A 17,752-nucleotide genomic window follows, 5' to 3' on the forward strand; every position below is an offset into this window, starting at 1 on the left:
CCCAGCTTCTTACTCTGACTCAGAAATGAGAACAGTCTCTTCCCTTCACTCTGGGAAACCAAGTTAAAACTTCTGAGCAAAGATCAATAATACCAAAGTAAGACTGGAAACATGTAAAAGATTCAGGATTGTTTAATGTCATTTTCTGAACACAAGTGTAAAGGAGAACAAAATAATTGTTACTCCAAATCCAATGCAGCACAAAAACAAACACAATAAGACCATAAGACATAGGAACAGAATTAGGCCATTCAGTCCATCAAGTCTGCCCTCCATTTTATCATGGCTGATCCATTTTCCCTCTCAACCCTATTCTTCTGCCTTCTCCCCTTGACCTTTCACATGCTGACTAATCAAGGACATATCAACATCCATGTTAAATACACCCAATGACTTCTCCTCCAGAGCCAGTGAATTCCAGATTTGCCACCCTCTGGATGAAGAAATTCCTCCTCATTTCTGTTCTAAATGGACAGCCCTCTACTCTAAGCTGTGCCCTCTGGTCCTAGACTCCCCTACTATAGGAAACATCCTCCCCACATCCATTCTTTCTAACATAAACAACACAATAATAAAAAACACACAATAAATATGAATATAGTAGATTGGGGTTAATTGAGACACATCCGGGCCAGTAAATTTTATCCCAATAAGGGGCTGCCCTAATTAGCTGAAGTTTCATGGAAATAGTTAGAAAGGCATAAAAAAGACAAACTACCATTTAACTAAGTAACATATTATGTATTTAAGTGAAATACAGAACAAATTGGAACACTACCAAACAACTACAGTACTATAAAACAGTGTATTAGTTCCTAATAGTTATCAAGAGGAATTCATTTAGTATACACTGCCTTCTGTTGATGACTATAAATGAACAAAATCAGTGCAGACACCTACCACAGATAATGGGCTACCTTCGTACATGTGCTATTAAGAATTACATTCTCCAAATCTTCATTTTCATTGTGATTTTCAAGATGATTGTGGATACCTTCAAATTCTTTGTAGTTCCTTAACTTGTTAAGGTAGTGAAATTGTTGCATTTTCACTCCTGGCTGTTTCTGGCATCTTGAAGCCTGAATGCCTGAAACCGCAGAGAGCAAAACAATTCTGAATTCTCTTACTGATTATTTCTTGCCAATTATCAGCGACAAAAAAACACTGCTTTTTGAACACCAACACATGCAACTAACACTATATGAAAAACTGTTCACTCTAAGCACAGTGCAGCGTCTAATGGCCACACAAGCGGATATGTCTGATGCTAGTTAGAAATTGTTCAGCAATTGTCTTCCATCCCAATTAAGTAGCAGAGTGTTCCAAATAAAAAAGGCACCCCAGCCCACACCTAGCTGTTCAAAGTTCGAAGTAAATTTATTATCAAGGTACATATATGTCACCATTTACTAACCTGAGATTCATTTTCTTGTGGGCATTCACAGTAGATACAAAGAAACACAATAGAAACAATGAAAAACCACACACAAGACAGACCTATGTGCAAAAGACAACAACCTGTGCAGATGCAAAAATGAAAAAGAAAGAAACAAAATAAAAATAATAAATAAGCAATAAATATCGAGAACATGAGATGAAGAGTCATTGAAAGTGAGTCCACAGGTTGTGGGAACAGTTCGGTGTAGGGGTGAGTGAAGTTACCCCCTTTGGTTCAAGAGCCTGGTGGTTGAGGGGTGGTAACTGTTCCTGAACCTGGTGGTGTGAGTCCTGAGGCTCCTGTAACTGTCTCCTGCATATCACATTTTGACTGGATTCAGTTACATTCTGACACTGAAATAATATTCTAAAGCATCTCACAGGCAACTCTTCATACAACTGTGACACTTAACTACCAATGCTCAAATTAAAGGTGGCACTGGAGTTCAAGATAGTGTAGGAGTCAAGTCTGCAGTTATCGCATTTCATTTTGACTCTAAAGATATTACTGGACTTTTAAAAAATATTAATGCTTCAGTATTGTTAGATCCAGTTAAAATTATTTCATATATCACTATGTACTTCAGTCTCCAAACATTAACCAGATTACCAGATAACCAGACCATAAGATATAGGAGCAGAATTAGGCTATTTGGCCCATCAAGTCTCCTCCACCATTTCATCTTTGCTGAGGACCGGGTCGAGACAATAGAGACTTATGGAGAAGAGGAGTTCGGTGGGTAATAAAATGGATGAGTTGACGGCGCTAGCCAGGAGTCAGAGAATATTTTGGGAGTGCAGTGTTATGTGTTTTACTGAAACATGGCTGCACATGGACATACCCGACCAAAACTTTCCATGGAGGGCTTCCAGACCATTCGGGCTGACCGGAAGTGCACTGAGAGCGGTAAGCGTAAAGGAGTTGGGGGCTTGCTGTTCTGGTTAACAACAGATGAAGCAATCCTGGTCATATTACATAGAAACATAGAAAATAGGTGCAGGAGTAGGCCATTCGGCCCTTCGAGCCTGCACCGCCATTTATTATGATCATGGCTGATCATCCAACTCAGAACCCCGCCCCAGCCTTCCCTCCATACCCCCTGACCCCTGTAGCCACAAGGGCCATATCTAACTCCCTCTTAAATATAGCCAATGAACTGGCCTCAACTGTTTCCTGTGGCAGAGAATTCCACAGATTCACCACTCTCTGTGTGAAGAAGTTTTTCTTAATCTCGGTCCTAAAAGGCTTCCCCTCTATCCTCAAACTGTGACCCCTCGTTCTGGACTTCCCCAACATCGGGAACAATCTTCCTGCATCTAGCCTGTCCAATCCCTTTAGGATCTTATACGTTTCAATCAGATCCCCCCTCAATCTTCTAAATTCCGACGAGTACAAGCCCAGTTCATCCAGTCTTTCTTCATATGAAAGTCCTGCCATCCCAGGAATCAATCTGGTGAACCTTCTTTGTACTCCCTCTATGGCAAAGATGTCTTTCCTCAGATTAGGGGACCAAAACTGCACACAATACTCCAGGTGTGGTCTCACCAAGGCCTTGTACAACTGCAGTAGTACCTCCCTGCTCCTGTACTCGAATCCTCACGCTATAAATGCCAGCATACCATTTGCCTTTTTCACCGCCTGCTGTACCTGCATGCCCACTTTCAATGACTGGTGTATAATGACACCCAGGTCTCGTTGCACCTCCCCTTTTCCTAATCGGCCACCATTCAGATAATAATCTGTTTTCCTATTTTTGCCACCAAAGTGGATAACTTCACATTTATCCACATTAAATTGCATCTGCCATGAATTTGCCCACTCACCCAACCTATCCAAGTCACCCTGCATCCTCTTAGCATCCTCCTCACTGCTAACACTGCCACCCAGCTTTGTGTCATCCGCAAACTTGGAGATGCTGCATTCAATTCCCTCATCCAAGTCATTAATATATATTGTAAACAACTGGAGTCCCAGCACTGAGCCTTGCGGTACCCCACTAGTCACCGCCTGCCATTCTGAAAAGGTCCCGTTTATTCCCACTCTTTGCTTCCTGTCTGCTAACCAATTCTCCACCCACACCAATACCTTACCCCCAATACCGTGCGCTTTAAGTTTGCACACTAATCTCCTGTGTGGGACCTTGTCAAAAGCCTTTTGAAAATCCAAATATACCACATCCACTGGTTCTCCCCTATCCACTCTACTAGTTACATCCTCAAAAAATTCTATGAGATTCGTCAGACATGATTTTCCTTTCACAAATCCATGCTGACTTTGTCCGATCATTTCACCGCTTTCCAAATGTGCTGTTATCACATCCTTGATAACTGACTCCAGCAGTTTCCCCACCACCGACGTTAGGCTAACCGGTCTATAATTCCCCGGTTTCTCTCTCCCTCCTTTTTTAAAAAGTGGGGTTACATTAGCCACCCTCCAATCCTCAGGAACTAGTCCAGAATCTAACGAGTTTTGAAAAATTATCACTAATGCATCCGCTATTTCTTGGGCTACTTCCTTAAGCACTCTAGGATGCAGACTATCTGGTCCTGGGGATTTATCTGCCTTCAATCCCTTCAATTTACCTAACACCACTTCCCTACTAACATGTATTTCACTCAGTTCCTCCATCTCACTGGACCCTCTGTCCCTTACTATTTCTGGAAGATTATTTATGTCCTCCTTAGTGAAGACAGAACCAAAGTAATTATTCAATTGGTCTGCCATGTCCTTGCTCCCCATAATCAATTCACCTGTTTCTGTCTGCAGGGGACCTACATTTGTCTTTACCAGTCTTTTCCTTTTTACATATCTATAAAAGCTTTTACAGTCCGTTTTTATGTTCCCTGCCAGTTTTCTCTCATAATCTTTTTTCCCCTTCCTAATTAAGCCCTTTGTCCTCCTCTGCTGAACTCTGAATTTCTCCCAGTCCTCAGGTGAGCCACTTTCTCTGGCTAATTTGTATGTTTCTTCTTTGGAATTGATACTATCCCTAATTTCTCTTGTCAGCCATGGGTGCACTACCTTCCTTGATTTATTCTTTTGCCAAACTGGGATGAACAATTGTTGTAGTTCATCCATGCAACCTTTAAATGCTTGCCATTGTATATCCACCGTCAATCCTTTAAGTGTCATTTGCCAGTCTATCTTAGCTAATTCATGTCTCATACCTTCAAAGTTACCCCTCCTTAAGTTCAGAACCTTTGTTTCTGAATTAACTATGTCACTCTCCATCTTAATGAAGAATTCCACCATATTATGGTCACTCTTACCCAAGGGGCCTCTCACGACAAGATCGCTAATTAACCCTTCCTCATTGCTCAAAACCCAGTCCAGAATAGCCTGCTCTCTAGTTGGTTCCTCGACATGTTGGTTTAAAAAACCATCCCGCATACATTCCAAGAAATCCTCTTCCTCAGCACCTTTACCAATTTGGTTCACCCAATCTACATGTAGATTGAAGTCACCCGTTATAACTGCTGTTCCTTTATTGAACACATTTCTAATTTCCTGTTTAATACCATCTCCGACCTCACTACTACTGTTAGTGGCCTGTACACAACCCCCACCAGCGTCTTCTGCCCCTTAGTGTTATGCAGCTCTACCCATATCGATTCCACATCTTCCCGGCTTATGTCCTTCCTTTTTATTGCGTTAATCTCTTCTTTAACCAGCAACGCCACCCCACCTCCCCTTCCTTCATGTCTATCCCTCCTGAATATTGAATATCCCTGAGGAACGAGGAACGATCGAGGAACGTGTTTGTAGCCTGGATATTGAACTTTTTGCTGTTGGACTCCGGCCATATTCCACCGAGGTACAACACTGAGCGTAATGGGAGGTTGTGCCTGCCTGTGGCCATCGAACTTTGCAGCTCCTCCCACGGAGGGTCAGATACCCCGAGCCAATAGGCTGGTCCTGGACTTATTTCCATCTGGCATAGTTTGCATATTGTTGTTTGATTGTTTGTCATTTTTGTATTGCTATACCTATGCTCTATTCTTGGTTGGTGCAGCTGTAACGAAACTCAATTTCCCTCCGGATCAATAAAGTATATCTATGTCTATGTCTATCTATGTCTATTCATTTCCCTGTCAGCCCCAATCTCCTGTTTTCTCTCCATATGCCTTCATGCCCTGACTAATCAAGAATCTATTAAATATACACAATGACTTGACCTCCACAGCTGCCTATAGCAACAAATTCCACAGATTCACTACTCTCTGACTAAAGAAATCCCTCCTCACCTCCATTCTAAATGGACGCCACTCCATTCTGAGGCTGTGCCCTCTGGTCTTAGACTCCCCCACCACCGGAAGCATCCTCTCCACATCCACTCTGTCGAAGCCTTTCAACATATAATAGGTTCAATGAGGTCTCCCCTCATTCTTCTGAATTCCGGTGAGTACAGGCTCAGAGCCCTCAAACACTCCTCATGTGATTCAGATCCAGATTAAGATTTATTTAGCACATGTGCATCAAAACGTACAGTGAAATGCTTCATTTCCATTAACAACCAATACACCAAAGGATGAGCCGTCACCACACACTCTGGTGCAAACATAGCATGTCCACAATGTTCTGCAGAACAACACAGAACACAATAAAACAGAACATAATGAATGACAAAAGAGCAGCAGCAGATCAAGTCCCGTTCCTCCTTCAGATCTTCTTTCAATCACTTGTCCTAATATATCATGGATCAGTGTAACATTTTATATGAAAGTGCTCCTGCAAAGAAACTTAGGTTGGCTTGAACACGAGAACCATCTTCAGATGCTGGAAATCCGAGGAACACACACATCTATGGAGAAAAGTACAATCAATGTTTTGGGCTAAAACCCTTCGGTAGGACTGGAGAAAAAGAGCTGAGGAGTAGATTTGAAAGGTTGGGGGAGTGGAGAGAGAACCACCAGGCGATAGGCGATACCTGGAGGGGGAGGGATGAAGTAAAGAGCTGGGAAGTTGATCGGTGAAAGAGACAGAAGGACATGGAAGAAAGAAAAAGGGGGGAGGAGCACTAGAGGAGACAATGGGTGGGCAAGGAGATAAGGTGAGAGAAGGAAAAGGGAATAGGAAATGGTGAAGGGTGGGCCTTGGGGGCATTACCAGAAGTTTGAGAAAATGATGTTCATGGCATCAGGTTGGAGGCTACTCAAACAGAATATAAGGTGATGTTCCTCCAACCTAATCACAACAGTGGAGGAGGCCATAGATGGACATATAGGAACGGGAATGGGAAGTGGAATTAAAATGGGTAGCCACTGGGAAATCCTGCTTGTTCCAGCAGATGGAGCTTAGATGCTCGGCGAAGTGGTCTCCCAATCTACGCGGGTCTCACTGATATACAGGAGGCCACACCAGGAGCACTGAACACAGTAAGTAACCCCAACAGACTCACAGGTGAAGTGGGGCCCTGGATGGCAGTGAGGGGGGAGGTGTAGGGGCAGGTGTAGCACTTGTTCTGCTTGCAAGGATACATGTCAGGTGGGAGATCAGTGGGGAGGGATGAATGGACATTCATGAGTCATCTAAAAGCCTCTTAAATGTTTCTATTTTCTCTAATTTCACCACTTGCCCTGGCAATATATTCCAGGCACCCACAACTTTCTGAGTTAAAAAAGACTAGCCCCACACATCCCCTTTAAATTTACCCCTCCTTACCTTCAATGCATGCCCTCTGGTATTTGACATTTAGCTGCTGGGAGAAAGTCTGTCTCTGCTTCTTATAGACTTTTATCAGATCTCCCCTCGGCCTCCACTGCTCCAGGGAGAACAACCAAAGGTTGCCTAGATTCTCCTCATAGCATACCCCTTCTAATCCGGTTTTCATTCGAGTGAATCACTTCTGCATCACCATCACCATTATCATCATGTGCCATGTCATATGACATAGGTGATCATGGTCTTGCCATGACCATGATTATTCTTGGTAAACTTTTCTACAGAAGTGTTTTGCCATTACCTTCTTCTGGGCAGTGTCTTTACAAGACAGGTGACTCCGGCCATTACCAATACTTTTCAGAGATTGCCTGGCGTCAGTGGTCACATAACCAGGACTTGTGATGTGCACCGGCTGCTCACACGACCATCCACCACCTGCTCCCATGGCTTCACATGACCTTGATCGGGGGGCTAAGCAGGTGCTACACCTTGTCCAAGGGTGACCTGCAGGCTAGCAGAGGGAAGGAGCAACTTACACCTCTTTTGCTGGAGGTGTATCTCCACCCTGCCACCCTCTTCTGCACCTTCTCCAAAACATCCACATCCTTCCTGTATTGTGGCAACCAGTTTAATTATGAGGATAAATTCAATCAATGTGGCTTTTGTTTCTTCAGAATCAAGATCAGGTCTAATATCACTGGCATATGTAGTGAAATCTGCTGTCTTTGCAGCAGCAGTACAATATAATAGATAATAATAGAGAAAATGTATATAGTAAATAGTTAAATTAATAATCAGTGCAAAAGTAGAAACAAAAAAGTAGTGAGGTAGTGTTCATGGGTTCAATGTCCATTTAGAAATCGGATGGCAGAGGGGAAGAAGTTGTTCCTGAATTGTTGAGTGTGTGTCTTCAAGCTTCTGTACCTCCTTCCTGATGGTAACACTGAGAACAAGGCATGACCTGGCTGATGGCGGTCCTTATGATGGATGCTGCCTTTTAAGAATCATCGCTCCTTGAAGATCTCCTGGATAATACGGAGGCTAGTGCCCATGGTGAAGCCGACTGAGTTTACAAGTCTCTGCAGCTTATTTTGATCCCGTGCAGTACCGCCCTCCCATGACATAGGGTGATGCAGCCAGTTAGAATGCTCTTCACAGTACCATTCAGGAGAGACATGCTGAAGCAGAGCACCATAGGGGCCTAGAGCTACATACCGACAAAGACGATGGAGACTGGCAGTCAACTGAAGCACTCAGGACAAGATGGTTTGTGCTAAATGGCAGCATGAAGGGATGTGGAGAAAGCACTGCCAAACGGGTTCTAATTGAACAGACTGACTGGTCTCCTGATCTAATTGTAAAGAGCAGCATCCAGGCATGACCTGGGGGGGGGGGCATCTCACATTATGAGGGGTATAGATAGGGTAAATGCAAGCAGGTTCTTTCCACTGAAGGGAGGTGAGACCAGAACTAGAGATTATGGGTTAAGGGTGAAAGGTAAAATATTTAGGGTGACTAGAGGGGAAACATCTTCACTCAGAGGGTGGTGAAAGTGTGGAATGAGCTGCTAACTGAAGTGGTGGATGTGCCTATATTTCATTAGGAGGTTGAGGAGATTTGGTATGTCACCAAAGACTCTCTCAAATTTCTATAGACGTATCATGGAAAGCATTCTAACTGTAACCATATAACCATATAACAATTACAGCACGGAAACAGCCATCTCGACCCTTCTAGTCCGTGCCGAACACTTACTCTCACCTAGTCCCACCAACCTGCACTCAGCCCATAACCCTCCATTCCTTTCCTGTCCATATACCTATCCAATTTTTCTTTAAATGACAATAATGAAAACTGGTTGCATCACTGTCTGTATGGAGGGTGGGGGCTACTGCACATGATCGAAGCAAGCTGCAGAGAGAGTTGTAAACTCAGTCAGCTCCATCATGGACACAAACCTCCCCAGCATCTAGAACATTTTCAAGGGGCGATGCCTCAAAAAGAGGGCGTCCAACATTAAGGGCCCCCATCACCCAGGACATGGCTTCTCATTGCTACCATCAGGAAGGAGATATAGAAGCCTGAAGACACACACTCAATGATTGAGGAACAGGTTCTTCCCCTCAGTCATCAGACTTCTGAATGGACATTGAACTGATGAACACTACCAACTACTTTTTTTCTCTTTCTGCACTAATTATTTAATTTAACTTTTACTATATTTATGTACTCTTCTTGCTGTACTTTTTTATTATGTACTGCTGCCACAAAACAACAAATTTCACAACATATGCCAGATTCTGATTCTGATTTTGATTGAACACTTAAGAGAAGTTTTGATCGGTACATGGATGGGAGAGGTAAGGGCTATGGTCTCAGTGCAGGTTGATGGGTCAAGGCAGAATATTAATTTGTCACAGACAAGGTGGGCCAAAGGGTCTGTTTCTGACGTAAAGTGTTCTAATACTTATGGTACCATGAGCAAGTCTGCAGCAACATGTAAAACATGTACAGTATTTCAATTAAAAACTGGAGGCTGTACAGAGAAAAAATGATTACAATTCCCTGTTCCCTAATGCATGTTTGAAATCCAACTGATCTAGCTTATCATAATGTGCTATGTGACAAACTGTATTCCCATAATCAACAAGACTTTCAATTTATTTTCAATAAGCATCCTCAACTAATGTGCTTTCTAATAGCCTGTATCTCAAGATTCAGAATTATTTACAATCAGAGAGAATATTAGTTTAACATGTTAATTTGGTTTAAATTACATCTTAATTAGAGTAAGTGATTATAACGTATCCTTTTTTTGGCTTTGTAAATAAGCCCTCCACAGTTAATGAAGACAGGATCTGCCTCTTGAATTGTAAATTGAAGACATGATTCCTTGGCCAGTTGTACTTCCTTCTCTCAAAAGCAAAATACTGCAAATACCGGATATCTGTGCTCATTTCTTGTGTAAACTCTTCTCTGTTGTATCTCAAATAAAAACAGAATGCCATGGTAGCGTAGTGGTTAGCGTGACACTATTACAGCTCAGGACAACAGAGTTGGGAGTTCATTTCCAGCGCCTGGAGGAAACCCCTGGGTTTTCTCCGGGTGCTCCAGTTTCCTCCCACAGTCCAAATATGTATCGGTTAATAGGTTAATTAGTCATTGTAAATTGTCCCATGATTAGGCTGGTGTTTAAATAGCTGGACTACTGGGCAAGAAGGGCCTGTTATGCTCTGTATCTTTAAATAAATAAGATAAATACAGGTGCAGAATGTACTTACCAAACATTTGATACGGGGGAGGTTCACGAGAATCGTCCAGGAATGAAAGGGTTAACATAAGAGGAGCTTTTGATGGCTGGTGGGCCTCTGCTTGCTGGAGTTGAGAAGAATTGGGGGGGGAGATCTCAATGGAACCTATCGAATGTTGAAAGGCCTACACTGTGTGGAAGTGGCGAGGATGTTTCTTACAGTGGAGGAGTCTAGAACCAGAGGGCACAGCCTCAGAGTAGAGGGTATCACTTCAGAATAAAAATGAGGAGTAATTTATTTCATCAGAGGGTGGTGAATCTGTGGAATTCATTCGGAAGGCTGTGGAGGCCAAGTCATTGAGTATATTTAAAGCAGAGGTTGCTAAGTTCTTGATTAGTCAGGATGAAAAAGGTTATAACTTACGGACTCAGGTCAAGCTAGGGATGGTGCAGAAATTAAATACTTTTTATTTATTTTGTTTAGTCCAGAGGTTCCCAACCTTGGACCAACAACACTAAGCACAGGTTCCATGAACCCAGGTTGGGAAAGCCTGATTTAGAGATTTGTGACCAAGTTACCTGCTGAACGGTTTGTCTTTGGAACGTCTGAGGAAATTGGAGCACCCGGAGGAAACCTACGCAGTTATGGCGAGATCGTACAAAGTCCGGCAGGAACTGAAGCAGGATCACTGGCACTATAACAGTGTGTTATGCCGACTGCTAGGTTCCAGACACTACCTTCAGGTTTGGGCTCTTGTGGGGAAACGGGTTTCCCTCCTCTGATGGCCTGTCACAGCCTTGTGATAAAGGGCTGGATTATTTAAGTTGGAGAGGCAACTTCGCCCAGAGGAAGGTGAAGCAGAGGAAGGCTCCCCTCTGCGGGCTGTGGAGTCGTAACTGCATGCCACACTGATGTTTACAACTCAGTAAACCACTGCAATCGTGACAGGGATGGATATCAACCCCACTCAGCGCAGATAAAACTAGAGACAGTGCAGATATTATTATTATTTATTTATTTCATTTAGAGACTTGTGACCAATTAACTCACCAAGCCCTCCGTCTTTGGAATGTGGGAGGAAACCCCTGTGGTCATGGGGAGAAGGTACAACCTCTTCACAGACAGCAGCAGGAATTGAACCTGCGTCACTGGTGCTCTAATAACATTACACTACCCTGCTGCCATTTTTACGCCAAGGAGAGCAGTCCTAGCTTCAATCTGAGCTCATCCCGGGAACAATTGTGATAAATCTGTCGTGCACCCTCTCAACACATTCCTCCCATATGACAATCACAACCAGATCTCTTACAGCACGGCGACAGAGCCTTCAGGCCCACAGCATCGGCCAATTACACCCATGGGACCTGTCATTTATTGTTTAATTTATTTAGAGATTTGTGACCAATGGACCTACTAACCTGCAATGTAGGAGGAAACCAGAGCATCTGGAGAAAACCCACCCAGTCACGCAGAGAATGTGCGAACTCCTTATAGTCAGTGGCAGAAATTGAGCCCGGATTGCTGGCACTAATCAATGTGCTATTGTGCCTGGTTTCCCAGAACCTCACGAGATCCAGAGGCGACTTTACAGAGGTTTCTGAGAGAACAGAGAGCTTCGAATCTACACCGCAGATAAACAATCGCTTAACCAGGGTAGGGGAGGACAGTAGGTACCTGACACAACTCTGATCACTAAGTGTACTGACACAGTGATCGCTTTGCGAGAGGGGAGGGGTGGGCGAACTGCCAACCCTCACGGACGTGAGAAAGGATGAGGAATGGCAGTTGGAAGCATGGATCCAGTGGCGGACGAAGTGTCGGTGAGGTCCGCAGCGGGCGGTAGAGGGTGAGGCCCAGAGCCGTGGCAGAGAAAGATGGAGCTGGCAGGTATCTCCGCATGGCAGAGATGGTGGTGCATAGAAACGGGAGAAGCAATCAGTAGAATGTGGGTACCTGGGATCATTGGTGGGAGGCCTGGAAACGGCCTTCCAGCTTCTCACTGCATCTATGCATACATCTACTTGTGCATCTGACGATAAAATTGACTTTTAATTTTTTGGGGTAAAATCAGCTTGCAGTATTAAAGTTGTAATAGTTATTTTAGGTTAATATCACTTTCAACACACGGTGTGCTTGCTCCAACATTGCCAACCGCTTTCGCCTACAGTACCACATTTGCGGAGCTCTGGGCAGATCTGATTACTCGTGTGATTTGCTGCCCCCCCCCCGCCTGCTTCTCATTCCCCACTGACGGCCAAAACACCGCAAAGTGGGTTTTTCTTTGCAGAAAGGGCAAGAGATGCTTGAAAAAAAACTGCCTTACCCGTCGTTGCCTGCTGTAAATATTATCAATCAGTTAAGACTCTGCAAGAATCTGGCTGCATCCATCATTAAGGATCCCCACCCACCTCAGGCTGGGAAAGGGGGTACAGAAGCACGAAGGCACACACTCAGAGATTCAGGAATATCTTCCTCTCTGCCATCCGATTTCAAAATGGACATTGAACCCATGAACACTTGCTCACTGCTTCTTTATTTCTGCTTTGTTGCACTGCTTATTTTAACATAACTATTTTTATATATATAAAAAATTGTACTGCTGCCTTAAAATCAACAAATTTCACGACATATGCAGGTGATATTAAATCTGATTCTGAACGTGACATAGTGAGATAAGAGTCCAATGATCTCAGTTTAAGACCATAAGATATAGGAGCATTAATAGGCCATTTGGCCCATCGAGTCTGCTCTGCCATTCAGTCATGGGCTGATCCAATTCTTCCAGTCATCCCCACTCCCCTGCCTTCTCCCCATACTCTTTGATGCCCTGGCTAATCAAGAACCTATCTATCTTTGTCTTAAATGCACCCAATGACTTGGCCTCCACAGCTGCTCGTAGCTACGAATTCCACAGATTTACCACCCTCTGACTAAAGTAATTTCTCCACATCTCTGTTCTAAATGGACGTCCTCCAATCCTGAAGTTGTGCCCTCTTATCCTAGACTCCCCTACCATGGGAAATAACTTAAAACACGAGGAAATCTGCAGATGTTGGAAATTCAAGCAACACGCACAAAGTGCCGGTGGAACACAGCAAGCCAGGTAGCATCTATAGGAAGAAGTATAGTCGACGTTTCGGACCCAGATGAAGTTTTAGGACGAAGGGTCTCGGCCCAAAACATCGACTGTACTTCTTCCTATAGATGTTGCCTAGCCTGCTGCGTTCCACCAGCATTTTGTGTGTGTTGATGGGAATAACTTTGCCATATCTAATCTGTTCAGGCCTTTTAACATTCGGAATGTTTCTACAAGATCCCCCCTCATTCTCCTGAACTCCAGGGAATACAGCCCAAAAGCTGCCAGACTTTCCTCATACGGTAACCCTTTCATTCCTGGAATCATTCTCGTGAATCTTCTCTGAACCCTCGCCAATGTCAGTATATCCTTTCTAAAATAAGGAGCCCAAAACTGCACACAATTGAGTTAATAACTCTTTGTCTTGTGTTCTTGTTATTTATCATTATTTCAATTATATTTGCGTCTGCACAGTTTGTTGCCTTCTGCACTCTGGTTGATCTTTAATTGAACCTATTATAGTTTCTACCAATGTTTGGACAATTTAAGTGCCGGGCGGGATGGATAGAAAAGGCCGGGTTTGGGAGCCAGTTCTGTTCGCTGCTCTGCTTTAGTCCTGCTGAAGGGTCTCTGTTGAGTAACCCACCCTTCCCGCACACTTTTATATCCATAAAAGATTTTGTCTTCCCTTTTCCCCCCTAGTCCCATCAATCCATTCACTCCATCTCTTTCCGCTCCCTTGTTCTCTTCACCTATTACCCACACATTCCTCCCTCTGGCATCTCTCCTCACCCTCTTCCCTTCATTCCACAGTTCACTGTGCTCTCCCATTAGATTCAATCTTCTTCAGTTCTTTGCCATAATTTGAAGTAGTGACTAAGAGAGACATCATTGCAAAGCAGGAGCCATTTAAAAGGAACAAGTTTTACTTGAGCCAATAAAAAGAAGGGAGGTCTAAGTGGAGAGGCCAATATTGGGGTGGGTCAGCGATAGAGTGGAAGGCCTTGGCTCAGCAAGCTCAGGCAAGGATCTAAGTGAATTTCTAGTAAGTTTATTTTCATCTCTTCCTTTGTCTATTAGCAGACAGCTAGTGTGCTAAGAATGAATCCAGTGTTAGTGGTATGTTCTTTGTGTAAGATGTGGGAACTCTGGGAGACCTCTAGGCTCCCTAATAACATCTGCACGAGGTGCCTCAAACAGCTGCTCCTTAGAGACCGTGTTAGAGAACTGGAGTTGCAGCTCGATGACCTTTGGCTCATACAGGATGAGGTGACAGATAGAAGCTACAGGGAGGTACTCACTTCTGAGTTGCAGGAGGTAGGAATCTCGATGCCCGTCAGGAGAGGCAAAGGGAAAAGGCAGTCAGTGCAGAGTAGCTCTGTGCCTGATCCCCTCAATAATAAGTAAACTGCTTTGGATACTGTAGTGGGGGGGGGGGTGGAAACCACCTACAAGGGAGAAGCCACTGCGACCTGATCTCTGGCTCTGTGACTCAATAGGGAAATGGGGAGAAGAGGACTGCAGGAGTGATAGGGAATTCCATATTAGAAGAGCAGACAGGAGATTCCGTGACCATGAAAAAGAAACTAAGATGATATATTGCCTCCCAGGAACATCTTGGATCAAGTCCAAGTCATTCTAAAGGGGATGGTGAGCAGTCAAAGTTGATACATATTGGTTTCAATGACATAGGTAGTTAAAGGATGGAGGTCCTTAGGGGAGAATATAGGGAATTAGGTAGAAAGCTGAAAAGGAGGACGTCCAGGGTGGTAATTCCTGGATTGCAGCCTGTGCCATGCACCATTGAGGGTACGAATAGGATGATTTAGCAGATGACTGTGTGGCTGAAGAACGAGTGCAGGGGGCAGGGTTTCAGATTTCTGCATCATTGGAATCTCTTTTGGGGAAGGGGTGACCTGTACTTTCCAGGATGAAAGGGTTAACATATGAGGAGTGTTTAATGGCTCTGGGCCTGTACTCGCTGAAATTGAGAAGAATGAGGAGGGATCTCAGTGAAACCTGCTGAGAATGAGAAAACGTTTCCTGTAGTAGGGGAGTCTAGGGACACAGGGCACGGCTGCAGAATAGAGGGACATCCATTTAGAACATAGATGAGGAGGAATTTCCTTCGCTAGAGTAATGAATCTGTGGAATTCATTGCCACAGACGACTGTGGAGGCCAGGTTATTGAGTATATTTAAAACGGAGGTTGATAGGTTTTTGATTATAAGGGTGTCAAATTTCACGGGGAGAAGGTGATAATGTGAAAGTGATATAGAAACATAGAAAATAGGTGCAGGAGTAGGCCATTCGGCCCTTCGAGCCTGCACCACCATTTATTATGATCATGGCTGATCATCCAACTCAGAACCCCACCCCAGCCTTCCCTCCGTACCCCCTGACCCCCATAGCCACAAGGGCCATATCTAACTACCTCTTAAATATAGCCAATGAACTGGCCTCAACTGTTTCCTGTGGCAGAGAATTCCACAGATTCACCACTCTCTGTGTGAAGAAGTTTTTCCTAATCTCGGTCCTAAAAGGCTTCCCCTCTATCCTCAAACTGTGGCCCCTCGTTCTGGACTTCCCCAACATCGGGAACAATCTTCCTGCATCTAGCCTGTCCAATCCCTTTAGGATTTTATATGTTTCAATCAGATCCCCCCTCAATCTTCTAAATTCCAACGAGTACAAGCCCAGTTCATCCAGTCTTTCTTCATATGAAAGTCCTGCCATCCCAGGAATCAATCTGGTGAACCTTCTTTGTACTCCCTCTATGGCAAGGATGTCTTTCCTCAGATTAGGGGACCAAAACTGCACACAATACTCCAGGTGTGGTCTCACCAAGGCCTTGTACAACTGCAGTAGTACCTCCCTGCTCCTGTACTCGAATCCTCTCGCTATAAATGCCAGCATACCATTCACCTTTTTCACCGCCTGCTGTACCTGCATGCCCACTTTCAATGACTGGTGTATAATGACACCCAGGTCTCGTTGCACCACCCCTTTTCCTAATCGGCCACCATTCAGATAATAATCTGTTTTCCTATTTTTGCCACCAAAGTGGATAACTTCACATTTATCCACATTAAATTGCATCTGCCATGAATTTGCCCACTCACCCAACCTATCCAAGTCACCCTGCATCCTCTTAGCATCCTCCTCACAGCTAACACTGCCACCCAGCTTCGTGTCATCCGCAAACTTGGGAGATGCTGCATTCAATTCCCTCATCCAAGTCATTAATATATATTGTAAACAACTGGGGTCCCAGCACTGAGCCTTGTGGTACCCCACTAGTCACCGCCTGCCATTCTGAAAAGGTCCGGTTTATTCCCACTCTTTGCTTCCTGTCTGCTAACCAATTCTCCACCCACACCAATACCTTACCCCCAATACCGTGTGCTTTAAGTTTGCACACTAATCTCCTGTGTGGGACCTTGTCAAAAGCCTTTTGAAAATCCAAATATACCACATCCACTGGTTCTCCCTTATCCACTCTACTAGTTACATCCTCAAAAAATTCTATGAGATTCGTCAGACATGATTTTCCTTTCACAAATCCATGCTGACTTTGTCCGATCATTTCACCGCTTTCCAAATGTGCTGTTATCACATCCTTGATAACTGACTCCAGCAGTTTCCCCACCACCGACGTTAGGCTAACTGGTCTATAATTCCCCGGTTTCTCTCTCCCTCCTTTTTTAAAAAGTGGGGTTACATTAGCCACCCTCCAATCCTCAGGAACTAGTCCAGAATCTAACGAGTTTTGAAAAATTATCACTAATGCATCCACTATTTCTTGGGCTACTTCCTTAAGCACTCTAGGATGCAGACCATCTGGCCCTGGGGGTTTATCTGCCTTCAATCCCTTCAATTTACCTAACACCACTTCCCTACTAACATGTATTTCGCTCAGTTCCTCCATCTCACTGGACCCTCTGTCCCTTACTATTTCTGGAAGATTATTTATGTCCTCCTTAGTGAAGACAGAACCAAAGTAATTATTCAATTGGTCTGCCATGTCCTTGCTCCCCATAATCAATTCACCTGTTTCTGTCTGCAGGGGACCTACATTTGTCTTTACCAGTCTTTTCCTTTTTACATATCTATAAAAGCTTCTACAGTCCGTTTTTATGTTCCCTGCCAGTTTTCTCTCATAATCTTTTTTCCCCTTCCTAATTAAGCCCTTTGTCCTCCTCTGCTGAACTCTGAATTTCTCCCAGTCCTCAGGTGAGCCACTTTCTCTGGCTAATTTGTATGCTTCTTCTTTGGAATTGATACTATCCCTAATTTCTCTTGTCAGCCACGGGTGCACTACCATCC

General features: G+C 44.0%; 1 protein-coding gene across 1 annotated transcript in view; it reads right to left on the minus strand.

Annotated features, from left to right (window-relative positions):
- Window positions 1-173: 173 nt before the first annotated feature.
- The window catches only part of morf4l1 (mortality factor 4 like 1), an 82,171-nt gene continuing 64,592 nt past the window's right edge, over window positions 174-17,752 (minus strand). The window contains exon 14 of the mRNA XM_063066200.1: window positions 174-1,087. The gene's annotated coding sequence lies outside the window, so the exon portion shown is untranslated. The remainder of the gene's footprint in view (window positions 1,088-17,752) is intronic.

The sequence above is a fragment of the Mobula hypostoma genome, chromosome 13 (genome assembly GCF_963921235.1).
Source record: "Mobula hypostoma chromosome 13, sMobHyp1.1, whole genome shotgun sequence".
Taxonomy (NCBI): domain Eukaryota; kingdom Metazoa; phylum Chordata; class Chondrichthyes; order Myliobatiformes; family Myliobatidae; genus Mobula; species Mobula hypostoma.